This window comes from Sciurus vulgaris (genome assembly GCF_902686455.1).
Source record: "Sciurus vulgaris genome assembly, chromosome: 10".
NCBI classification, from domain to species: Eukaryota; Metazoa; Chordata; class Mammalia; order Rodentia; family Sciuridae; genus Sciurus; species Sciurus vulgaris.
The window spans coordinates 48,757,801-48,785,534 of record NC_136470.1 but is presented as its reverse complement, the minus strand read 5'-3'; the positions used below and the strand labels follow the sequence as shown (position 1 = coordinate 48,785,534).

General features: G+C 37.5%; 1 protein-coding gene across 3 annotated transcripts in view; it reads right to left on the bottom strand.

The window, feature by feature from the left end:
- The window catches only part of COL8A1 (collagen type VIII alpha 1 chain), a 143,328-nt gene that overhangs the window by 54,347 nt on the left and 61,247 nt on the right, over positions 1-27,734 (bottom strand). For all 3 annotated transcript variants that reach the window (XM_079100542.1, XM_079100544.1, XM_079100543.1), the window contains exon 2: positions 1,213-1,332. The gene's annotated coding sequence lies outside the window, so the exon portion shown is untranslated. The remainder of the gene's footprint in view (positions 1-1,212; positions 1,333-27,734) is intronic.

Here is a 27,734-nt window from a genome sequence, read left to right as displayed (position 1 = left end):
TTTGATGGAATTCTACCAAGATAATTAGTGGTACCTATATTAAAAATGAAATGCCTTCATAAAATCATTAATGTATTCGCATTTCTCCAGGAGCTCTGAGTGGATTCACTCTAGACAGGATGTGGCCATGTGGCATTAGTAGGGCTAGATGCCATGCTTGTCTTGTTGTTCAGGTGCACTCTCAGCAAGAACACAAGAATCTGAGGAATCTTAGCAATTCATTCCTTCGATAATGAAATAAAATTAAATGGAGTATAAAAGCCATTGTACTATTATATATTAGGAAATATTGAGCTGTGTGTCCAAAAGTCACACTTAGGAGCAGGCAATAGTAATAAGCATAGGATGGCTGCGGATACTATGAGATAATGTCTACTTGTCAGAAATGGATGGTATGTTGTGTTTTTTTTTTTCCCCCATCAAAGTTCAAAAGTTAATGATGTACTTTATATTTTTATTGCTTTTACTGAGACATCAATTAAGGAATAAAAGAGATTCTGGCATGCTGTTATTATTTTTCACTGTGGATATATTCAATATCACATGTGAATAAAACCATTTTTGTTATATCATGCTCTGTTTCATACATTCTAGATTGTCTCTAGGAAAATTTAGTACATATCACTTCAGTCATCTGAAAGGAATCATTTGTTCATTACAGCTCATAACTCAAAACTATAAAATATCAGCCGGAAAAAAAATTGGCCCAATTAAGAGAAATATGATAATGGTAGAAAAATACATATAGCCATGTCTGGGAGATGATAAGATTATTTTAATTTTCCCATTTGCACTGGAATTATTTATTTTACAAATCTCCAGATCTTTTATTACTTAAAATCCTCTGCTGAATCATGAAAAGAAGCTTAAGTTAGCAATTTTCCTTTGCAAATTCTAGCTGCTAGCATCTGGTGAACACTTGGATACCTAGTCAGGTCCTATGGAAATGATTATTTTAAGACTCAATTTCAACATGCCTGGACTTAAAAATCAGCGAGGATCACACTCTGCACAGAATTTTACTATAGAGGATTTAAAAACCTGGTATTAGTAGCAATCGTCTGAGGCTTTTGTAGAGGTGTAGATAGAATGGGAGATAGGATGTCTAGGCAGCTGGACACCTGTCTGTCAAATGCCAGTGTGTGCCTAGACAGTGATGGGCTGCTTCGCCAGTGGACCACCCTGAGACTGGGCTCCTGCCCCGACACTTACATTTAGACTTGGCTGGCCTGTGGAATCTAGGACCAAAGTCCTTGCTTATGCCTTGCTGTGGCACCCGTGGGTCCGGCTTCGGTCTCTTTGCCAGATGCTCCTCTACTTCCAGAACAGCTTCTAAAGTAGAAAATAGAGGACTCTTACTCAATTGGAATGACAATAAAAAGCATAATTACTATCAAAGTTTCTGGATCGTAGGAAATATTACATGATAGGAATATATAAATATATATTTCATTAAAAATGCTATTATTTACCAAAATTTTAAGTGTACATTTAGTATATAATAGAAATTCTTTTATGTTGAATAGAAGAGAATATGTTTTTCATTTCTTATGTAACCAAGTATGCATTTATTTATTTTTACACATAGATTGCTATAGTTTGAATCTGAAATGTCCCCCAGTTGAAGGCTTGGTCACCAGCTGTGGGGCCATTGGGAAGTGGAACATTTAGAAGGTAAGGCCTAGTGGAAGGGAGTTAGATTATTGGGTGGCATGCCCTTGAAGGGGATATTGGAACCCTGGCCCCTCCTCTCTCTCTGTTGCTTCCTTGCTGCCATGAGGTGGGTGAGCAGTCTCCTCTGCCACTCACTTCTGCCATGATGCACTGTGCTGCCACTGGCCCCAAATAACAAGGCCAAATGACCATAGACTGAAAGCCCTGAAACCGTGAGCATAAATAAACCTTTTCCTCCTTTTAAGTTATCACTGGTTTTTGATACAGTGATAGAAAGCTGACTACCATGTGTTACACAGTTTTTGTCTAACTAGACTAGACAATGTATTGCTTATGTTTTTATGTACCAAAGTTTCACTAATTCATTTCTCATTAATATAGATTTGAGATAATTTAGAAAAGATTTGGACATTTGCTAAAGAAGAAGTAAATTTATGAGGAAATAATATCTCAGGGAGAAAACTAGGTTTATTTAAGAAAAATGAATTTTTTTGAGCAATACATTTTCTATAAAATTTGTATACAACAGTATTTGAGTTATACATTATTCTTAGTTATTTACCAAGTCAGGATTGATAGGGCTTTAATTTGGCAACATTTTTTAGGTTTTAGTTTGACTTTTGATGTGATTTAATTATTTGAATACACTTTATAAATCCACTATCATCTAGAGTTTTTTTCCCTATAAACTATATGTGATTTCTCTCCTCTTGAATTGAATTTCAGAAATTTAACTCTGTTTGAAGCAACAGATATTTCCTATTTTTATTTTTTTGTGTGTTTTGTACAGAAACTTGTTCAGGAAATATTCATATTTATAGTTAAAAACAGATTTAAGGGCTGAGACTGTAGTTCAGTGGCAGAGCACTTGTCTAGTATGTGTGAGGCGCTGGGTTTTATCCTCGGCACCACATAAAAATAAGTAAAATAAAGGTATCATGTCCATCTACAACAACAACAACATCAAAACCCAAACAAACAAAAATCAGATTTAAGTAGGAACAACTACATTGAGATAAATAAAAAGACATTGAGATAAATAAAAAGATTTGAAAGCAAGTATTTGTTAATTAGGAAATGAATACAGAATTGAGTATCCAATTTAGAGTTTTTGTAATGTAATATAAGTGATATATTCTAGAGCAGTACTGTCCAGTAAAACTTTCTGTAACAATGCAAATGTTCTCTATTTATACTGTTCAATATTGTAGCTGCTTGTCACATACTAGTATGATTGAAGACTTAAAATTTCACTTCTTTAATTTTAATTAATTTCAACTAATCTAGCTGTGACTAGTGTCTATCACATTGAAGAATGGTTCTAGAGTTTCTCTGCATTTGGCACTTGTCACAAAATGGATGTCTTCTAGTCAATAAATATCTATAAAACAGAAGAATCCCCAAAGTACAAGGCCCAGGCTCAGACATATGACCTTCACTATGGAGCCTGCACGTTTGTTAAGGCCCAAAGTGTAGATACAGCAGCATTCTGAACTTTGGCTCAACTTGTGGATATTCAGACATTGATAACGTTCTGGTTAGCCAAAGGTGATTTGGGAATCTTCCATTTCTGGAAAAGTCCAAAATGGTTTAACAGACATATTTTAACATCCTAACAAGGATAGAAGGAGCCTGAGCTTTGCTGGTATTATCATAGGAGCACTTATATGTGACTTCTCCTGTACGGTTGTTTTAAGGTAGTTAGACTTCTTACTTAGAGGTTCAGGGCTCAAAAAAACAGCATTACAGCAAACAAGGCAGCAACCTAAGGGGCCTGTATCACCCAGCTTCAGATGTTACACTACCTCCTCCACTGTGCTGGATTTGTCAAAGCAGTTATAAGCTCTCCCAGATTCCATGGTAAGGAACACAGAGGCAAGTCAAAGAACTGGTGGCCATCTTTAAAACCTGCAGAAGGTTTTAAGGGATGAAACAATTCCCCTTCAGCTTTCAATTTGTTCATGATGATTTTTATATGCAATTGTTTTTAAGTATTTATATAAATAAATTTATCTCTTTTTTTTGCTTTGTGGTTTCTTTCATTGCTTTATAATTCATTTAAAAATATCATTTGCAAAGTGTATACAAAAATCAAGGACATTATTCCTCCAACTAATATATTTAAAGTCTTCAGATTCTTTAGATCCTAGATATTATGACTTCATTCATTTAACTTAATTTTTAATTTTTTTTCATCCTTAAATTTCCATCAGTGACATACTTGAAGATTCATCTAATAAATGCAGGTTGGACCATGCATTTAATTATGCAGTTGCTGTGTGAAGAAGAGGAGGAAATCTTGGCCAGTTTGCCAGGTCAGTAAGCCAGACCTTCCTGAATTCTCAACCCCTAAAATTGTGAGGTAAAGTAAATTTTGTTGTTTTAAACTACTAAATTTAGATGTGGTTTGTTATACAGCAAAGATAATTAAAGCATACTCTCTTGTATGTATAGTTTTACAAAAATTAAAAACTTGAATGTAAAAGACATCCTGGGAAATTATTGGCAAAAGTTGCAACAGTGTTAATATCCTTCTCATAGAGCAAAAAAAATTAATACTATATAGTAAAATGGGAAATTAAGTGAACAGATAATTTACCAAAAAAAAAAAAAAAAAAAAAGAGAGAGAAAGAAATAAAGGCTAATAAGCACGTAAGAAAGCAATTAACCTCATTAGTAATTAAGAAAATGAAAATTAAATGATGAAGTTAAAATTTTGGTAATCAAATTGGAAAAGAAGAAAAAAATAATGTTGGTTTGGGTTAAGTGAGAGTGTATATTGTGCAAATTTTCTGTAAAATAAATTAATATTATATATTCAGAACTTTAAAAATATCTCTTTTCTTTGATGATTCTAGGAATCTAGCAATTCAAATCATGAAGTAACCAGAAATTAATGTAAAATAATATATAAAGTGTTTGTATCTATTTATGGGAGAAAATTATAAAAACTGTCAATCAAGACACTTAAATAGACTATGTACTTTATATTGTAGAATATTATTTTATTACTTAGAATTAGAATTTGAAGATATTTTATTTGTTAATTCTGACCTGGGGACACCAGCAAAGTAGAAAAATCTAAGGATTTATGGTCATATAGATCAAGCATGAATTCTGGATTTGCCATTTACTTTTTGTTGAGTATTTGGAAAGTTGATTTACCAAATTTAATTAAAACTATGAAAATGGGTTTTCATGTAAGAAAAATGGGTTTAAGTACCTATTTCATTTGTTATAGTAATTATTAAATGAAGTTATATATTTTTGACTAATAATGCATACTTTTATATTAATGTGTTTATAAATAATAAACACAATAGTTTTCCAATAATTTTGCCTCTTTTCTTACCACCCAGAACACCATTTGAGCTACATATCCAAATTTGCATTACTTTCCAAATTCACTGAATTTTTTTCCACCTGGCTCCCTCTCTCCACATGTCCTTTTCTATTGTTGTTCAGTCCCTATACCACAGCCTGAGATTTTGAAAACAAAAACTAAAATAAGTGAGTTTGTTTTCTTGCTTACAATTCTTCAATGGTTCTAATTAAAATAAATATGCATCCATTCTTGTTCTCCATGCAACAGATAGGGTGAACTTTGAAAAATGTAAATCAGATCATGTCATTCTCCAGCATATATATCCCTCCTCTTATTCCCAATGGCTATTGGCAGCACTTGGGATAACTCTGAATTCCTCTCCTCACTGGATTCTTACTCTGTCTACCTACCAACCTTGTCTTTTTCTTCTTGTCCTGTATCCTCTAGCCATACTGGCTTTTTTATGGAAATAGTGTTGGTCTTCACTTTTAGGCCTTTGATGTTCCTCTTCCTCTAATGTTCTTTCCCCAGAACACTGCACTGCTGGGTCCTTTGACATTTAAATCTCACCCTGAATGTCATTTCCTCAGGAAGGTCTTTCTTGACCATCCAACCAAAAGTCAATCATTAATCTGCATATTTTTTTTGGCATGGTACTGGGGATTGAACTTAGGGGAACTCTACCACTGAGCCACATCCTCAGTCCTATTTTTGTATTTTATTTTAGAGACAAGGTCTCACTGAGTTGCTTAGTGCCTCACTGTTGCTGAGACTGGCTTTGAACTTGTGATCCTCTTGCCTCAGCCTTTCATATTTCTTTAATCTTACTCTTTTCAGTTCCATAGTAGAAGTTATGTTTTTCTTACATCTTATTTACTTATTGTGTTAGTTAGGCTTTCATTATTGTGACTAAAATATTTTAGAAGAGGAAAAGTTTATTTTGGGCTTACAGTTTCAGAGGTTCAGTCCATGTCAGCAGACTCCATTGCTCAGTGCTCAAGGTGGGGCAGAACATCATGGCAGAATGGCACCGGGAAAGAAAGTTATTCAGCTAATGGCAGCCAGGAAGCAGAGAGAGAAAGGGGGAGGGGCTGCAGGGAAGATGCACCCTTCCAGAGCTTGCCCCAGTGAGTTCAGCCATACACTTACCTATAGTTACCATCCAGCTAATCCATTCAAATTATGACGGACCGGCAGGTTAGAGCTCTTATAATCTAATCATTTCACCTCTGAATATTCCTGAATTAACACAGGAACTTTTGGGGGACACATCATATCCAAATCATAACACTTATAGATTGCCTCAACATCAACTCTTCCTCCCTCAACCCCTTCTTGAACTCTGGGAACTTGTTTGTTTTGTTTACTGTAGTACCTCTTGCAACCAGAACCAGGCCTGGCACATGGTAGGTGTTTCATAAGTACTTATTGGACTCCTTATAAAGAAACACTTTTTGTGCTTCTGAAACACAAAACTTAGCAGGGCAAAAGCAATAGCACTTGAGATTATTTTTTTAAAGCCAGAAATTATAAACTCTATGGGCATTTTGAAAGGTTTTGATGGCTCTAATTAGAGTTAAGCATATTGCTTTGATTTTGAAAAAGAAAAAATACACAAACAAAATCACAACAGCATATTTTTTTTTTCAGGAGAATGATGAGTATTCCCTTGTCAAATCAAACACTTTTAAACTATGTCATCACTCAACAGGGTCCTTGCTTTGAAAGGAGGAATGCTCACCTCCTATCAATATTTGTATTGCTGCCGAATGCGTGATTTATTTCCTGGATAAGGAACAAGTTTTACTAAAAAGACTTCTCTTTCATCATTGAAAGGGTTGAAAACAGGATTTCATTTTTTTTTTTTTTGAGACTGGTTAAATACAAGCCTCTAGAATGAGATGTCCTCGTGATTCCACTGGGTGGATGGATGGAAGTTAAAGCTTCTCTTCTGGGATGCAGGAACTTTGTGGGGTGGACCTCAATGATCAGGTAAGATCACAAGATTCTGCAGTATTGAGTTCTATTTCTATAAAGCCCATGAGAAAAATCTTAACTGTTATTCTTCATTGCTATTTATAGACATGCCATAACATTTCAGAAAGTATATAGCACTCTCTCAGACATTTAGGCAAAAGTTTCACTATGTGTTTCAACAATCATCTCCTCCAAGAGTTTTGAATTTCCTCTACAAAGCAGGCTGATCACATTCTTAAGTGTCTTAAAGGAAAGGAAATACAAGTTTGTTAAACATGTCTCTTGAGCCATTCTCCTTGCTCATTGTGTTATCTGTGGAGTCTCAACTAGTCCTGAGAATTGTGCAATAAATGAAGAAAGACAGTGAGATGAAAGATTCTATTATTTCACACAATGTTGAAGGAGAAGATTGGTCAATAAGGAATCAGCAAAACAAAGGAAATACCTTTTGCCCCACTGACATCATCCTAGGGTTTAGTTTCAAGTTTTTCAGGTGATACTATATTTTATTTCACTGATTCATGACAATTGCCTGCCAAATGTTCATTGATTAACATGCCGTTAAATTGAATACAAGATTTCCGTAGGAATTTCACATTTGAGTTGTTTATGGAATTAGAAAAAGACAAGACAACTGTGTGATGCACTTGAGGTTCCTGGAAGCTGATCTTATGTTCCCATAGAGTATTGCATCTGATTTGGTTCCATGGCTCCTCATAATGTTTGGAAGGATGGAGAGAACCCATTTTTTCATCTTTCAAACCCCTTAACCCTTTTTTTTCACAAAAATTCAAGGTTGTACTGTTTCAGAGAAAACTCTGATTGCCAAGTCCATTTCTACTTGAACAGGATTTGTTCTTAATTAGCAACTAAATCTTGATAAATTAGAGGAAGGGAAATTTATGCTAAGGTTACACTAAACCACCATTGGAGGTCTAAACTGATAGATCACTGGCTTTCTTTTAAGTAACTTATGACTGGAAAGACATTAATTTTCCTTTGTTTATAAAACCCACATAATGGTCTCAGGGCCATTCTTATTGTTACAAAGGATCAAAGTCTAAATGACTTTGTGAAAGAAAAGACTGAGAATAAATCTCAATACCTAAAACATGTGAAATATTTGGACACTATTGGTTTAGAACAAGGAAGGTAGAAGTGAAAAATTACTACTTCGATATGTGAATAAATTGGAGAACTGGTGCCTTTAAAGAGCTGAAGTATAGAAGCTTCCCTGGTTGGAATCTAAAACCAGGGCCTTAAATGGTGATATTTGAAGAAAACATCTCTGAGATTTTTATTCTAGGTGCATATTTCTGACACTTTTGCAAAGACAGAGATATATCAAGTGTTTCCCTGATGTTTCTTATCCCTGATGAAACAATATGAAAGGTAAAATTCTAGCCCTTTTAAAATAACACCATCTAATGAACCATCAGATAGAGAATATAATAGTGTTTCAAGACATGGCCAGAGGTCTTCCAAATAACAGAGTATGAGAAAAAGAAAGGCTATGTCAAATGGTAAATGGTAAATATTCAAAAAGAAATTGGCATGAAGTCTCCCTTTATTTACTTAGATATTTGGTATTATGGAACAAATTTTAAATTGAACCAAAACCTACAAGGTAAATAAGTGTTTTTCTTGGGCTATTTATGTTATGACATTCTTGCACTTAGTCATCTTGTTATTTGCATTATAATTAGTTCATATATTCATCCATGCAATTGATCGATTAGATATTACATTTCATCTAAGATGATCTGTGAATCTATTCGGGAAAATTAAAAAAGAAATTCCTTGACTGACTAAAATTGGACTTAGTTTTATCTCTAGTAAAAAGTAGATTTATTACAGTTTAAGACCAATCATTGTACCTTTCAAATCATTGTGAAAAACTTCAAGTTTATTTTGGTAGTCACTTGTTTTGTGAAGTAACCATGAACCAGACCACAGTAGGAAGGAACAAGAAGGAGAGAAAAATGTGCTGTGTGTTTGGGAAATGAACAAGGTTCCGACACACCCCAAACCTTGATAAGAACCTTGAATGGGAATCAGACTCTAGGCATCGGGGTGATTAAGCTCCACTCTTGGTGAGAAGATAGTGATTTCAGTGTTTTAGATGACAGCATTTTATTTTTTTAATTTAAATGTGATGGTTATCTCGCCCCACCAAAAGAAAAAAAAAAAAAAATCCAACCATATTGCTCATAATCCAAGTTGAAATTTGATTTACAGAGAGAAATCTCTTTAAAAATGCTGAAATTGAAGCTATAACTCAGCCGTAATAGTAACAGCCATTACTTATCGAGGATGTCTTCTGTGCCAAGCTCTGTGTTACAAATAGTTAAGTATATATCAATTAATCCTCACCAAAACCTATAATAAGCAACTTTCTTATATTTAAGATCACTTAATACGAACTTAAATGAACTCTCTTGTAGACACACACATTCCCCCCACCCCCAGAGGCTTTCTGTTTTGTTTCCCTCTTTCTCCAGCACACATTGGATGGCTCATAATTGGTGCCCAGAAAATATTTGTTGAATTCAATGAAATGTCATTTCCTTTGCTTCCCCTGAGGGAAGGATTTTCATCAATCATTCTGTCCTTTGGAAACCTAAGTTTGAAGACTCCTAGGGATGAACAGGCATTCAAAATTTTTAATTTGACAAAATGTGGATTCACTCATTTCTGCTGTCTTGGGTCAGTAAACAAGACAGACATTAAAGGAAGGTTGGAGGGTGTTTGTGTAGAAATTGGTGGGAAGAAAGAAATATGAATTCCGGTAAAAATAAATTTGTTCCCCATAAGCTATAAACACAAAGAAAAAGAATGCCAAGATACTAGGAACTCGATAGTCTTCTGTGGAGTGTTTGAGACTTGGGCATCTTCTGTGGAGTGTCTGTGGCAATGGGTATTGCCTAATGATGCTTTGAACTGAAAACCCCAGCAAGAGCCAGTGCATATACAAGAGAAAGAAGGATCATAATGGAGGACAAACTCCCAGACAAATGCAGCCTTGTTTTCTGTGCGTTTTTGCCCCTGGTTTATTAGCCCTTCAGTTGCTGACCAGATTCTTGTCCACATGGCTCAGTACCCTGATGATCCCTGGCAGCATTTATGGCTTTCATGTGCTCTATACAGGAGGAACCCAAGGATGACACAGATTCAGCAGACTGAGTCCATTATCTCCTGACTTGGTTAATACATGGTAATATTTTCATGTTGAGTATCCAGTCATGCCTGGAACCATTACTGCCAGGCCCGATCTCCCAGTGCCCCTCTGCACGTGCACACGCAGCACTGTGCAAAGTAAATTAAACAGACGCCAGACCTTGCCTTTAGGAGCTCACCATAAAAAGCAGACAATTGATGCAGTGAAAACAATGGGGGCAAACAGATGCACAGCTGTATAAACAGAGAAGTACAACAAATTAGGGGATTTTCGTATGAACTGTTAGCGCATGTGCTGTTTGTATGTTGAGAATGAGAGGAAATCCTGCAGGTTGCAGAGAACTTGTTGGAGTCTATGTGAAGATAAGGAAGAAGAGAGGTGATGGTGGTGGTGGATTCATTCCTCTCCTTTCAATGAGAGAGGAAAGAAGTTTCTCGTTGGAGTGAGGGGACAGGATATTTCCTTCATGGAGATAGACTCTGAGGGCACAAGTATTACTACTTAGATTGAAGTTATTTTCTAAGGGATTTGGTTGTAACCAGCTCAGAGAAGGAAAATAAAAACGTATTAAGCAGGGCATAGCCTGCCAGAGAGATTTCATAAGACTTCTTTCCAGTGGAAAGCAGGCTAAAAAGAAAATAAAAACCAGAATGAATTATAATTGTACATTCCTCTTATAGCCAACTAGCAAACGCCAATTGATTTTCCAAGGAAATGGTTGCTTTGGGTGAGGTTTTGTGTGTGTGTGTGTGTGTGTGTGTGTGTGTGTGTGTGTGTGTGAGAGAGAGAGAGTTTTGTTTTTTTTTTTTTTAAGGGCAACATTGCTTGCCATTGTCTAGCATTTTCTGTCTTTGACGTCCTGAACATTGTCAGAAACTAATCTGTACTCACAGAATTCAGCTGAAAGCAAATTCCAGGCAGGTCTCTACTTCATCCACCCTAGGCTGATAGATATCTCTCTTCTTTTAAATACATCCAGATAGGGAATTTGAAAACCTCCCCAGGAATATTTTCCAGGGTTTATAAAACCTTCACTGCCAATAAGATCTTTCCATCTAACATAAATTCCTTTGGTTGTAATTTAAATTCATTTCCTCTTCTTTCTTCATTAGAGAAGAGATGACTACCCCCCAATAGCCATTTCTCTAAATGCAGCTGTGAAACACACACCTCAGGCTTCTTTCCTGGATACACATGACTTCTATTTCAGATGTCATCTATTTATGTATATTTTTTTCTCTTTTTAAAAGCCTCTGGCTTTTTCCTCAAGATCAGATAACTTGCTAAAGGCTACTTAAAATTGTGTTTTCATAATTGATTTCAAGAGGTTCATTCTACACATATTGACACATCAGTATGTCCCATTTCTCTAATTCCAATCAGACTTTATTGGTTAGGTCGTAATAATCTAAAATAATGCTGGAGTTCATCCTCTATGCTTCCTTGAGTGTAGTCTCAAGATACAGATGGGCACTCCCTAGCTTTTAACATCTTGGGCAAGTAATTTGCCTCCAGATATCATGATGGAAGGAATGCTTTCTGCAACCATAATGGAGAGTAGGACAAAATAACTTTAGGACTCTATTTACCCTTAATACTCAATAATTCTCTGAATATGTTCTAAGTATTCTAACCAAAAGGAAAAAAAAAAAAAAAAAAAGCAACTCTCTCTTAGTTACCATGACTTCTACCTACAATGATCAATGCATACCATTGTATCACTGACTTCTCAAGGAAGAACCTCTAAATCACATTTTTAATTTCTCTGTTGAGGTATAAGTTACATATTTTAATATTACTCCTCTCAGGTATATATTACTGCTTATATGATACATTAATGTCAAAGGGTATAAGTTTACAGCTTATTGAGTTTTTGCATATGTTGAATCATTTTTCAGTTTATTATTTCTTGAATGTTTTGTAAGGCCACTGATGTCATATGTGTTTTTATTAAGTGATGTTTAGGTCACCTGGAAAGGAGGCGGTCATTCTCAGTGTACTCTGTCCACATGGATGTTTCCTGTCTTTCATGCCCTAGGATCTTTCAAGTACATACTAATAAAAGGAGCCTTTTGAGAATATGATGACACACAAAATACCCTTTAAAAGATAATTCCTTTATTCCAAAAACTTAAGTACTATGGAATTTAAAAACATTATTGAAAGGCTCCTCAAAAGTAGGGCATTGAAAAAAGTCTGGGGCAGCGTTATTTAGGGGGAAGATCTGTTTCTCCTGTGATTATCTATCAAGTGTCAATTTCCTCTTCATTTCCCTTAAACTTTTGCTGCACTTCAAATAAAGCCTCAAAGGGCACATGGGGGCTCACCACACCACTTCCCTCATCAACACCCAGTGCCTGCTGCAATATTCTCAGAGGTCTTCTACTTAATTCTGCTCTTTTGCCTTTCTCCCCCATCAGCCTGACCCTCCCTTGTCTCTTGTCTTATACACAAGCCTTTCATAAAGTCATTTTCTGCCTGACTTGAAAAAGGTACTTCATCCAATCTAATAGCTAATTCAACAAGGGAAGTCTGAATTCAGTCATACTCCAGATATCAAAGTGGAATGGACACTTGTTATAAATTTTAAGCCCCTCTTCTGTTAGGAGGTTGTCAGCCATTTACTTTCTGCCTTAGCAACAAATCTACCTGGCTTTAGCATTTCCTTTGCTCTCCTGTGAGCATAACCATGCCTCTCTTCCCTTTGGTCTCAGCCCTGCCCATCTGGGTTGCTCTGGTGGCTTCTTGTGCCATGTGAGTACAAAGCCAGTGCTCTGGGTTCCCTGGTTCACTGACTGGTCTGCTGAGCAGTCCGCTGACTTTTTAAATGCTTCCTTTAATCTTTTTATTCTATCTTATGCTACATACTTCACATTACATGTCCCCGAATAACATTTGTACTTTTTGACTAGTAGGCGCGCCGCCTGGCAATCACCCAGCTTGGTGTTGGAGCTAGTGGTGAGCAAGAGGCCCGGCATGCTTGCACTTCACTGTCTTTGGTGTTAATCCCTGTGTTCTGGATGCTTTAGAGCATGCTCTCCCCACTTCTTTCACCCCCCCCCCCTTTTTTTGTGGTGGTGGGGATTGAACCCAGGGCCTTGTGCATGTGACATAAGAACTCAACCAACAGAGCTATATCCCCAGACCCATCTTTCACCTTTTAATCCCTTTCTTTCCTCCTTCTCCTCCTCCTCCTTCTTGTCTGTCACTCCTCTTCTGCCCAGTTCCTTCTTTTCTCCTGTCATTTTTCTCACCACATGGAAATCACCAGCAACACAGCGGAGGGTTAAGGAAGGGTAAGAGAACCCTTTAAGAGGGTCTTCCCTTCAGTTGGCTCTGTTTTCAGAAGCCCTTCACCATCCTTCAGAATTCATGACCTAGATGATCTTTCCTCCATTTTGATTCCTGGAATAAAGTTTGCCTTTTCTTAGTGCACAGTTCAGTGCTAAGTCTCAGCTTTTGAATATCTGGCCTAGTCTTTCATTTTCTCCACACTGTAACCACCAAGCAGCTCCTTCTGCTATGACAAACCAATTCACATATGGCTCAGTGAAAGGAAAGTTTGTTTTAATCAAGGCTGTCACATTAATTTAGATTTTAATTTATGTCACTTTGCATGATATGTATATATGAAAGGCAACTTTTTGGTAAATAGAATTCCCATGAAGTTCCTGCTGAAGATTTATATATCATTATTATACTTAAATAGTGTTCTCACCTTGAATTATGAAAGAGAAAAATTCAGGTTATCAGGGAGACCATACAGAGATCAGCCAAGGGATAGAGTACACATGTACATTAAGATCAACATCAAGAACGTGTTGGAAAGTATGTAAGGATCTGGATCTTTTTTGTTTTACATTTTGCCACCCACTTCTTTCCCTGAAAATTCTCCACCTGCCATTTAGTATTAGAAAATAATAAAAAAAATACTCATTCTGAGGCTGGGTCACCATGTCCAAAAGGTTAACTGCCTCCTTTGCTATAAGCATGGTAAAGAACTATTTATTGGCTGAAATATAATGTGGTATTGGGAAGGTAACCAGTGAGAAATTTTAAGAAATTCTATGACACAACATATCTAAATGGATCTACTTTCAGTAAGAACTACCTACCCACAGGATTTGGGTCCATAAGCTTTAGGATAGTTTTGGTCAAAGAAACCACTGTCACTAAGATGGTCAAAGGTAGGCTTGGGTTTGATAATAATAAAAAAAAATTAATTCTAATAATGTGGACTCACAAATATGCAAATGGATAGCAAAGTTGGTCTAGCTTAATGCATAATTAGAACTCTGAGGATTCAGAGGGAGGGGGGAGGGAGTCACCATGGTGTTCATTCCAAAGCCTGTGTCACTCACCCACTTAAGTAATTTAATGGCCCGTATGCCATTAGGTTCAAGCCCAGGTTCACAGCACTCACTGCCCTGTTCATCTCTAGAGTGTCCTTTCTCTTCTCTTTACTTCACACTTCATCAGAGGGAATTGCCTACATTTAGATAAGGAAGTCACAATGCCTTCTTACTTGGTAGATTTGCTGTACCCTCTTGCCTCTCTTGTTCATCCGTCACATCTCAGTCTGGATGTCTTTTCCTCCAGACAGCCTTGCCTATTCCCTTGAGTTTGGATCAGGTGTTCCTCATATCTGATCCAAAATGCCCTATGCTACTTCATTAGAGCCATCACCCGGGTAGGAACTGCCTATGGACTTGTCTGTTTCCCTTGCTCATCCTGCTTCCCACCCCACCCACCAGACCTGAAAGTGAGAATACTCTTTGGCTTACTGGTATATTCAGTGTGCTTGCCATACTCTAAGACTGATGTGGGGAGTAAATGAAACCCTTCCTTCATGCTACAATTATTTCCTGAATGTCTTCCCTGGGTTAGGGACTCCTTTTGATGTCTGAAATCTATCAGTGAACACAAAAACAAGTTTTTCAAAAATTTATATCTGCTAAAATATGTAAAATTGTCCAACACACAGAGTCTTTGATTATAGCAATGATAAATAGATAATATTTACTGAGTACTTACTATGTGCTAGACACTTAAATGTTTTATCATGTATAATCTAATTTTAATCCTTACAACAAGTCTCTGAGTTATTACTATTTTGATCCTACTAAATAAGAAAAGTGAGACACAGAAATACTAAGTACCTTGCCTATACAGGTAAAGAGTACTAACTTGAATTCAAACCCAGATTGTCACCTGAATGTGGGCCCTTTGACTTGTTCTTATTTTTGTTTAGCATTTACTAATCTATCATCATCATCATCATCATTTTCATGAGGCACTCAATAAATACATGCTAAATAAAAAGAAACTACAATTAGAAGTCTTTTTCTAAGATGTTCCCAATGCCACTTCCCTATGTGATACGGTGACATTCTAGTATAAGCATGTAAATTGAATTTTTTTTACTATCAAATTCTCTCAAATTATCTATTTTTCATCACATGGATTCAGTAAAGTTTTTCTTATCCTAGGGGAAATATTCAAGGCTAAGGATGGGACACATTACCAGAATTAATGCTGCAGAGAGGTAGAAATCTCATTTCGAAGGAAGTATCAGTCACTCCTGCAGGTCTTACGTGGGTTTTCTCTACATTTCAAAGAAGGATTGTAGGGTGGAATTAGAAGTAGCCTATCTGTTGTTCTTCCCTGCTCTCTCTGATTAGTTCTAATTAGTTCAAAACCTAAATCAAACTTGCCTGTTTTCAGTTTTTGTATTAATATTTGTGGATTCCCAGAACTTAAATGATGTGGACTCCCAGAATGATTGGAGAAACAAGAAAATGTTTGTTCTCTTCTCTGCCCTGCTGCCTGATCAACTATTAAAGGAAATTCTACTCTGAGCTTGTTCATCCCAGCAAATTAGAAAACTTGTCTTCAAGGGGCCAAGAGTGTAATTGGGAAGATAAGATGCACATGAGAAAAAATGGAGAGAATATCATACTCAGTAGAAAACAGGAATCTTAAGGACACTAGTCTGGTTAGAAGAGAAGAAACACTGTGAAGACCAATGAACAGCCTGTGTTCCTTCAGTGAAGCACATCCTGAATAATGACAGGTAGAATGACTGTCAAATATGTAGAGTTGGAACTTTAGAGAGCAATTGAACTGGGCAATTCTACTGACAACAAGTAATCTAGTTCCATCTTTATCTAGTCCCAGTTTGTAATACTGGGTAGGTCAAGATCTCTGAAAAATCACCCTTTTTAAAAAAGTGTAAGACATATCACTGGAGTAAGAGATTTTAAGCTATAAACCTAATTTGGACCTGGCCTTCTTCTAATATTAACTCATTACTTAAATTGCATGATCTTGTAAAAGTTACTTAGACCTCAGTTTTCACATCAATAAATAGGGTTCAATCATTTGATTACTAGTAACATTTTGAGCACTAAGATATATGACAATCATTCCTTTTCCATTTTCAAACCTATGTGACCTCTTATGATGGGTGGTATAGGATAGATTTTTCAGACTAAACTAACAGTCTAGGTTTCTCTTATGTGGATTATTTTAAGTGGTATGTTGGATGTTTCATGACTTGGTGGGGACATGTCAGTGAAATCATCAGAGTAAAGATTTTAAGGCTAAAATATGCCTTGCCAGACATAAGCTGAAATGCAAAATAATGCTCAGTTAGTTCCTACCTTTACATAAATGAGTAATGATGACCATTATGATACTGAATAAAATATGCTATTTACTGAATGTTTATTTTGTACCAGGAATTTCATATGTAATACACATCATTTATATAATAACCCCTCACATAAATGTCTTCTGTATGTAGTATAAAATAAAGAGTATTTTTTGTTTTGTTTTGTTTTTTGTTTTGTTTTGTTTTTGTAATGGGAATTGGTACCAGGAACACTCTACTCAGGGTTCCTTAACCACAGAGCCAAATCACCAGTCCTTTTAATTTATTTTTTATTTTAAGATAGGGTCTTGCTAAGTTGCTTAGGGCTTTGTTAAGTTGCTGAGGCCGACCTTGAACTTGTGATCCTTTTGCCTTAGCCTCTGGAGTCCCTGGGATTTTAGGCATGGACCATTATGCCTGGCACAAAATAGAGGTTTGACTCTCATAAGTTCACTTACCAGTGGCTAGAGTGAGATCCACTTAGACACTTCCCCTAGGAAATGTTATTTTCTTTCTCAGTGAAGGACTCAAGGGTACAACATTGCTAACATTTACCATAGGTCTTGTTTCATATGGAGGTAGGAAAATGCAAAATAAATGCTGAAGAATTAGATCTTTTGTAAATGATTAGGAATTTGAATTTCCTAATATGTTGAGGGCAGAGAGTCAAATACCATGGTTGGAATTTCAAAGGGACTGAACAATCTTATGACTAATAATAGCATTTGTAGTCATGAGGACTGAGACAAAAAAGGAGCAAGCAGCAAGCTTTAAGGTCAAACATTCAGCACCAAGGGGTTAGAGAAATACCCGCTCCTCCCCCAAGTTCAAAAGTCATGCAAAGAAATGCAGAGGACTGACTGCTGTTGTGACTTGTGCAAGGAATTGATCTCCTGAAGAGAGGAGTCAAGAGTCATCTCTGAGGACAGGAAGGCCACCTGCTACATTAATTGTCTGGATTTCTATTTTGTCCAGCATTGTTTACAAAGTGTGCTGACTGAAATTCTGATTTAATAAGCTTTCTTTACGTAGAGGGTTTTAGAACATGCGCATAAAAATGCTATTGTCAGTACTATTAAATAATTATGTATTATCTTCAGGGATTTAGTGAATTTGCATTTTGGTTCTAATCATTCCAATGGAGTATGTGTCTTCGAAGTAATTTTTCCCAGTGCAACTCCCTGAGTTCTTGTTAAAGATGCCAGTCTGACGAATGAGCTTTCCCAGACAGACAGGGTGCATCCTTACCAACATGAAAATTAGAATGCTCAGAGATGTCTTTTACTCATATTCATGCTCCAGTCAGTTACTAAGTCTAATGACAGAACTATTGCCCTACTCTACCATATTACTCCTGGTCCTATAATCCCCAAACTGTATGACAGAGCATGGTAAGCTAAGATGTGGCATACTAGGGTTAAATTTGGACTCAAATAATATCACATAGCAAGCAGTTTGCCAATTGCAAATTCTTCCACTTTTAAATAAAAAGGATTATACTAGTATAAAGTACAATTATTTTAACAAAAGGCAATCTGAGAAATGTCCCAGTATGAATGCATAAAGACCTTTAATTCTCTCTTACAGACTTCATGAAATATGAAAAAATAATAGAGTGTTCAGAGATGTAATCTCCAGGAGGCCACTAGTCTTGCAGATTGGTCTAGAGACTAAACATTTCAGGGCCCCACCCTAACCCCACTTTTAGCATTCCCACTTACTAGTGACTCAATCAAATTTTTCCTTTCAAGGGGAGGATTGCAAAATTAAAAGGCATGCCTTTGCTTATTGTCTCACTTCCTCAGATCCTAGGGAGAATTATTTTCTCATTGCTGACAGTTTGTGTAGCTCTGACTCTAACAAATTTTTGCTTGTCCTGAGATACATTAAAAAAAAAAAGTTATATCTGGAGGCTGAAGACTGATTACAGAGGCAAATTCTGGAAGCATAAATTATGCTTTGAGATTTGTCATCTGAAAATATATATATATATTTTTGTTTATTTTTTGTCTTTTCATTAGGGTGAGAGCCCCTTCAGAGAAGAAAATTTCTCTCCCCTTTTATTTGCTGTACTCTGGATCCTAAAATCATGGTTCATGTATTTGCCGAATGAATGAAAGATAGGTGGATAGATGATTGATGGAGGGATGAATGGAAATGGATCCCTAGGATTGTCACCAATGAGCATAAAGGGAGCTGCTCACAGGTGGTCAAGGATGCAGACTGTATTTAAGTTGTAACTGCCCCAGAACAAAGGTCAGTTCCTCACGATAGCTTCCATTTCATCAGTACTTCTGTTGAAATTTTGGGAAGCACTAGAAACCTAAATCAAGAGTTCCTTGAGTCCTTTGTTTTTAGGAATGGGAAACTTGATGGGATAGGCTTTAGAGACTGCTTTCTTCTAGCTGCTGGTCCAAGTGCTTATGCTTTGCTCTCGCAGTGAAGGGTACCCTTGGGGGAAACGATGTAATACCATGGTGGTGGCATTGAGGTGGGTCAAGTTTTAGGAAGTCCAGTAGAACACAAAGTCAAAAACAGATGGTGTGGATGCATTAAAAAGAAAAAAAAAAAAAAAAAAAAAAAATAGAGCTACTTGCCTTACAGCCAGAATTGTGTGGTGGTGGTCTCTGGCCCACTCATCATAAATACATGTGTTTTTAGACATGTTCAGGGAGAGGTATGTCAGAGGCACTCATTTAAAATGTGAAAGTCTGACTTTGTCATCCAAGTGCATCTATGTTTAGACTCCCAGTTGGATGTGTTTTCCATTTGCCCCTATTTTAAGTGTTAATCTGGAGATACAGCCTGACTACCTTTTTCTCCTCCCCTATCATCAGAGCCACAAGTTCCCAGCATTCTGTTTTTATATAGAAAGCCAGATTAAGTAAAACAGCTTCCCCTAATAAGATAAATCCTTCAATGGCCAGTCTGGGGCAAGTTGTTTTCTCTTGTGCAAATACATACTCAATAGAACTCTGTTAAAATTTTAAAAATTATCTTTTCTTCACAAATCCACTCCTAGAGCCTGTAATACTCTTAAATGGTAAACCAAGCAATTACAGTGGCAACTTTATTCAAACAATACCACTGCTCCTTGAGAGGAGGATTAAATAGAGCTCACAGCAGCTGTCTGGCAGGGTGCTTAACTCAAGAGGTTGCCCAGTGCTCAGGATCAACGGCTGAAAGAATGCTTTAGAGAGAAGGCACTGCAGGTCTTACTGGTGCAGGTCTCAAGTAACCTTGCTGTTAAGAGTTTATAGCATTATTCCATAGAAGCTCGTGGATCTGTTTTAGGAGGTGCTAAACCAATTGCCATTTAACAAGCCTTAGATTTACTGGTTTCTCTCTTCCTTAGTCTGTTTCTTGAGGGAGCATCTGGCATCTAGCAAATTCCTGGGGTAGCAAAAAAGAGAAAGGATATGCCCTGTTCTAATTCCATCCTAAAACTTAAAAGAAGTTGCACATGGTGCATGAGGAATCTTTAAGTGGTGAAAAGTGGAAGGGAAGAAGCTGTTCTTCATAAAGTTCAACATACTTCATGATATTTATTCTATCTTTACTATTTGTGTGAACTGGGCAGGTTACTTGAATTTCTCTGTGCCTTTAGACTCCTCATCAGCAAAATGGGTACAATACTAAGTAACTCTCAAGACTGAGAAAATGTTCATAAAGCACACGGCAGAGATCTGCCTCAAAATAAGGACTCTAGCAGAGTTTTCATGACTTTTTTTTTTTTTCTTTTTTCTTTTTTCTTTTGCCTTGTTCCGGTTGTATGAGTTGTTCTCAGTGTTGGTATAGGACTTTCATTTCTCTACTTTTGAGTCACAAAGGAATCCTAAGGCTCCTAGCTGAGTGATCAACCATACCAGTTTGCCTGGGACTGAGGGGGTTCCAGGGATTTGGGACTTTCGGTACTAAAACCGGGAGAGACCTGGGCAAACTGGGGGTGAGGGTGGTGAGTCACTAGTTTTGGAAAGGTTTCATACCTGATTCCCTACTATGAGCTCTTCTTTAGACTAGGTAAGTAATCCTTCAAAAAACAGTCACTACTGAGGCTTTTTAAATTTCACTTTGTTTCTGGAAAATGTTTAGATCTTTCCCCTCATGTTATCTTCAGATAGGGTGCAAAAAGGGCAGGGCTGTGTTTCATAGGCCAAGAGAAAGTCGCATTCTTTGGGCATCCTCAGCTGCTTGGTTTTCAATTCAGGTCTTATAAATCATGTGCCCGGACGTCCGGCAGGCTGGGAGGTGGACCATGGAAAGGAATCAGGGTAAACTGAAATGACTTTTGCCATTGGCTTGGCCAGTATACCTTGCCAAGTGGTTTTCCCCTCAATTTTAAACAAATCAGTGTTCAACGGGAAAATGTACTCCATATGTTCCTGATGCCTTTATTCTCAATTCACAAAAATGCCATCTTCTTAGAGAGGTAGGGTTTCCAGGAATTGTTTGGAGTTTTTCTTTTCTCAAAGAAAGTAACACTTGAATAGCCACAAATAACTCAGTTTTTTTTTTTTTTTTTTTCATAGTTCTTGGTGGGATAATAGGATCTGATTTTTGGTTTCTTCTCCAAATGGCCCTAAACGCATTCTCTCCTAACCTTTTAAAATCTCCCATTCTGAAGTATGGCTTTATCCCTTTCCAACACCTACAGGTTTTCTGTTTTGTTCACTTCCAAGTTTACCTGAATTTAATAGAGGTCAACAAAATCCTGAAAGGCTCAAATATTTTTATTAGAGGAAAGAAAATCACAAACCAGGAACATTGCTTCTATTTATTGATAGTATCAAAATGCCCCCTTTTTTCCCTTTACTAGCCCCAGTTTTGAAGACCTAAACCATCATTAAGGTGGGAGAGAGTTAGAAAATATTAACCACACTTTGATGACTATTTTCCTAAAAATCTTCTCTTAGGGCTAGGGATATAGCTCAGTTGGCAGAGTGCTTGCCTCTCATGTACAAGTCCCTGGGTTCAATCCCCAGCACCATGAAAAAAAAATTATCTTAAAAAAAATCACCCTGCTTAGTTTGATCCTATAATTCTCTCTATACCCATCCTCTCCCTTTATTCTGAAAGTTAAATTCACCTGTTTTTTTTTTTTTAAATCACCTCGTCAGTTTGCCACAGACCTCTGACGTAGTTCCGTTTGTCAGTGGTCTGAGGACCAGACAGGCCTGAAATCCTTTGCCATTTATCAGTCAGGGTCCCTCAGGTATTAGGTCACCTCCATTTGTTTGTCTGGTGAGAACTGATTTCCTTTTCCAAGGCTGGAAGCCAGATTGGTTCAATGCTAGAAGAGAAACCTGGAACTGACATGGGTTTTGCAGATGTGCAAAAGAATCCCAGGAGTTTTGAAAAAGAAAGGGCGGTGGGGTGGGGGGTGGGGGGAGGAGAGCTTTGAGAAGAGAAGAGAAAGTGTTTTTAGAAGGCTGAAAACAAAACAATTAATCATATGGTGACTGTGACACTTGTTTCTGTTAAAGGTCTGAATTTTCAGACCTTAGTTCAATCTATTTTATGCAACTACTGAATAACCATCACACTTTTTTTTTTTTTTTTTTTTTTGCTTTCTCTTATTTCTTGTTGTTGCTCCAAGTCAGAAGGCTTTCAGATTGTCTCCTTACTTCCAAACCAGAAAAAAGAGGTGACTTCATATGTGAGATAATGAGGGAAAAAAGCAGCCTGACCACTGCAAAGATTGGCAACTGGAAAAAAAAAATCCAGCAGTTTTGGAATTGTCACACTAAGTTGCTTAGGGTAGTCAAGCTCTCTTAGGACCCTCTCTTCCATCATGCATAGTGTGAGGACATATTTGCTCTTTGGCACCTAGGGAAAGTTAAAGTGGTGAATTTCTCCTATAGGCAAGGTCCTCGAGTGAGACCATTAATTACGCCAAGAAAATAAAGTATTTTTTTTCTACCTCACATTTTTCTGATTCATTAAGAAATTTATGACCGAACGGCAGAAGTTTCCAGATTCTTAATAGTGCATGAAGTATATGCCTGAACTAATGTAGCCTGATTTTTAATAATAAATTTATCACTTACTATTTGTGTGCATGTGACCAGCTACTTAATGCTTCTAAACTATCATCTTACCTGTTAAATAGGAATAATAATATAATACCTGTTCTTGGCACAAAGATTGTTCTTGAAAATCAACAGACTGGCTGTTTCTCCTGACAGTAGCTGACCAAGTGGATTCAACTTGTGGAAGGTCAGTGGAAATCTCTTCCTTTATGCTTGAATTTCCTCAGCTTCAGTGTTACTTGGAATTTTGTTTATGGGGCACTGGAAACAGCTTAGCTTAACAATGTCCCTTTTATTCAGACATAACTAGCATTCCTTAAAATAAACAATTCTATTTTTTTTCTGCCTTAAATTCTTCTATTAGTGCTAGGTGGGGATGGGCATGATGGAGTGGGTTTATTTATTTGCACTGTGGCTTTCGCTCTGTCACAGCCTGCTCCTCCCCGTGGATGCCACCTCTTTTATGGATGGAGTAAGAAGAGAGAATATTTGGTGAGAAGCCCAGTCTACAATCTGGGAAATGTCCCAGTTCTACTGATGACAGCATTGCTCCTTTGCTCGGGGATTCCTAGGTCATCTTTTCTAGTATAACACGTAACCCAGCACTCGGTTCCTGTGACACTACGTTTTTAGTGAGTTAAATGTGTGTGCACATGCACGCCCACACACACATTTGACAAAATGTGGAGGTAAATGGCATTTCAATGAGTGGATGGATTTAAAAAAAAATTATACTGTCTACTGAAGTAGCACATATTGTCCCGAGATTCTCCCCGATCCTCACACCAAGACAAGTCATGCATGAGAAAGAGGAGTTGTGAGTGAATAAAAAGGATTTCCTTATGTTCCACTCCCTTTAACTGAATTTTTATGTGAAAGCTCTTTGCTTTTTAAGCTTTGTTCTTAAATATTTCAAAAAACATTATACAAAAAGGTTTATCTTGTGAGTAAAAATTAACTTAGTTATGGATAAGGTCCGTGTTAAATTCAGAATATTGCTAGTGTTCATAAGGGTCCAATAGAATGGATAGAAGGTCAGATTCAATACTGAAAGATGTATGAGAATTCTGAACTGCTTGTGATCCTCCTGCCTTAGCCTCCTGAGCCACTGGGATTATAGGTGTGTACCTCTGTACCCAACTGGGTACCGATTTTTTTTTTTTTTTTTACTAAATTCCTCATTTAAATATCTTTTAATTGCTGTGCTGCTATCTCTAAAAAGTGAAATGAAACTAATTCCTGAAATTGAGGATTCCTTAAGAAAGAAAAACAGCTCTGAGAGATTGATTTACTTCAATGTGGGTCAGCAAATATTTGTTGAGCAACTATTACAAGTTAGAGTGCCAAGCTCTGCAACTATGTCCTTGTACTGACAGGTTCATGATTGATTAGAGATACACATTCAACAGGTCCATTACCATAATGATGAGAAGCCAGATAGGGACCCCAGGGGAGGGCATAGTATGAGATTTAACTGTTTAGAACACAGGTTCTCAAACTTTTATGTGCATAAGAATCTCCTTAAAGTTGGGTGACATTCAGGTCTTTGAATGGAGGATCATTCTGGTGCAGGTGATCCACAGGCCAGAGTTGGGGAATACTGGTATAGTGTGTCAGAGAAGGGTGCCTATACACACACACACACACACACACACACACACACACACACATAAAACACACATATTGGCACATAGTGATTGTACATATTTATGGGTACAGTGTGTCTTTTCAATCCTTGTATACAATGTGTAATAATTAGATCAGGGTAACTGGCATACTATCATGTCAGGCATATATTATTTCTCTGTATTGGGAACACCCCAAAATCAAATTAATTGCTGTCAACCATAGTTATCCTGCCATGCTATAGACCATGAGAAGTAATTCCTTCTGTCTAACTTGGTACTCATTAACCATTCCCTCTCCATCTCCTTTCCCTCACTTTTCCTGATCTCTGGTAACCATTCCATTCCCTACTTGTTTAAGATCAACTCATTAGGGAAGCCTGTTTTGAGAGGGAAGCTCAACCATGGGTTGAAGGCTGAGAGGGATTTGCCTTTCTAACTGGTGGCTGGAGGAAGAGCTGTCCAGGAAGTAAAGGAACAAAAAGGGCCAAGGAGGCCAAAAGTGACAGGCAGTATTTCTCTGAGGTCCTGATCCAGCTGGTCCAGGGGAAGAGCCCTGGTTCCATTGCTTCCAGGTGTGAGTCTGAAAAAAAGTAACATTTCTTTAAGGCTGCACTCTCAGGTGAGCCTTTGGAAAGAAAAGTCTCGTTTTCTAGGCAATACTTCCTAGTACTCGAAAGGAAAAAAAAAAATGAGTTAGACTTGGAGAAAGGAAAAGAAAGTATGCACCCTAGGATAATTTCACCCTCAGACTATTCCCACCACTGGAAATGGAGTGGTTGGAAAATGCCTTCATAAGCAGAATTTGGTGTTATAATTAGAAAATTATCTCTTCCTAGAACATTTTGTGAAATTCTGCTGGGAGGTGTCAACAGGTCCTTGCGGGGCCCCATCCAGCAGAGATCGACTGACATGTAAAATACAAGAGTTCCAAAAAAGCCACTGTAAAATCTCAAGTATGTGGAAGGAGTTTGGTGTGCCTGCCAGTATGGTTTTTCCAAAAAAGAAAAATTCTGCAGAGATCAAAGACGGGTGGAGGAAGTGGGCTCTAGCCTCAGGCGGAAAGTTTTATCATCAGAATAATTCAAGCTGGTGATTCTCTGGCAAGGCAAGTCAATGGGCCAAGTTAGAGAAGTGAGCATCTTAGCTTTTGATGTGGGCAAAAGGGAACCGAGACCCAGCCGTGAAAGAGAAATGAGGAATTAGGGACAGACACTCCTCAAGAGTTATATCGCTGACCACAGACTGTCTTGAGGCATCTGGCGTCTTTGGTAGTCTCCAGTTCTAGGTCAGAACTTGCCCAGTGCGTCCTCAGATGCCTGCTCACCATATAAGCAGCGATGTCTTTGAGAAGAGGATTGGGGACAGTGTAGGGTTTGTGCAAGTAATACTCTGGGATTTTCATTTTAACCTTTTTTTGTTTTTTAATGGACATGAAGTCAAGTGTTAGGGAATGCAGCAATGCTCAGAGGTGAAAAGATTGGGGAATCTGAGGACTTTGATCTCATCAGTGGATTAATACATTTGATTGATTAATCCATTGATAGTCAAATGGACTATGGGAGGTGGGACCTCTTTGGAGGAAGTAGGTCATTGGGGAGATGCACTGGAAGGGTTGATCTTCTCCCTGGCTCTTCATCTCAGTCTGTCTATTTTCCAGTTGCCATGAACTAAACAGCTTTCCTCCATCATGACCTTCCACCATGATGTTCTGCCCAATGTCAGGCCCAGAGAAATGGAGTGGGTCAACCATGGACTGAGACTAATAGATCATGAGTCATTATAAGGTACTCTTGTTGGGTATTTTGGTAGCAGTGACACAAAGTTAATTAATGTAGGGTTCCAATCCCAACTGTGCCATCCACTAGCTATGTGATGTTGAGGAGGTCATTTCACCTTTCTGAGTTCCAGTTTTTACATCTATAAAACAGGTAATAGTCTATCTCAGATGTTTGTTGGGAGGATTAAATAAATGAAATGTAAAACTCTTAGAGTAGCATCTAATGTAAAACTATTAGAGTAGCTATTATTTTATTAAATGTATGTACATAGATGTACACTTTTAATTCCATCAATTCAATTTGATTGTTTATTTGATATTTATTTTTATTTTTCTTATTTTTTTTCTTGATGGTACTTTTTCCAATTTTCTTTCTAGAAATACCCCAATTAGGTAGTGCCCAGGCCCAATTATGTAGATCTTCTGACTTCCCTAAACCCTAACAAATCAGGACCAAAATCAAAATGAAGCAAGACACAGCCCAGTGACCTCTTCCTAAACACACCTACCAACCTCATCAGGGAGAGAGTTAAGCACATGCATGCCCTGAGGAATGAGGGATAGTTACAGTTAGGGGTAATGTTCAACTGAGGTGTGAAGCTCCCTGGTTTCAGCACTGATAGAAAGCAGACGGTGTCCTCCAGTTGGAAGTGACATTGAACCAATGCCTGGTGCCATCTGTAGGCTTGAGGGCTTGGGGATTCTGCCTCAGACCAGTGCAGCCACCCTCCCACTGTGTCAGCAATGGTCGTGACCAGGAGATTAATTTTGCCTATGTTTGTGACTGATCTTGTTTTCCATTCACAAGATCTGCCACGAAGGCCAGACCCTGTCTGTGGCCTGCCTCTCACAACTGTGCAGCCCGTCTTCATGAGTGTGCTGGGTGTGCCCCTTCTTGCACACTCCATTTGCTTTTCTATACTGTCCCATTTTCCTTTTTACTTTCTTAAAATTTTTTTTTTTTTCTTACTACATTCTCTGTCTCATTGTATGCTGACCCCAATAGTTTTGGAACAAGGAAAGTTAAGCACTTGAAAAACACGTCGATAAATCAATCCAAGGCATTGATCCAACAAGATTGGTGCAGCTCCCTTACTTCCTTACACTTAGCTCTTTTCCTTGGTATTTGCTTATGAGAATGTTCCTGTTGCAGAATTCCAAGAAAAGCCAACTTTACCACAAACAGCAAGGTCTATGTATCTTTCTTAAGTAGTTACTATCATTGCGGGCCTGAAAAGATCGGATATAAAGGTGAGTTAAGTGTTTATGCACATCAGGGTGACTGAATTGGAGTAATTTATGTTCTACATAGAAGGCAAATGACAAACACCATATTTATGAGTCCTAACCAAACAAGGAATCAGAACTGTTTTCCATGCTCAAAACACATAGGACATTAGGTAAGGACACCAGGCAACCAGTCTGAAAGTGTGTTTAAAGTTTCAGAATTCTAAAGCTGAACAATTCTACTCAGGGTTGGAAAAATTTATTTTT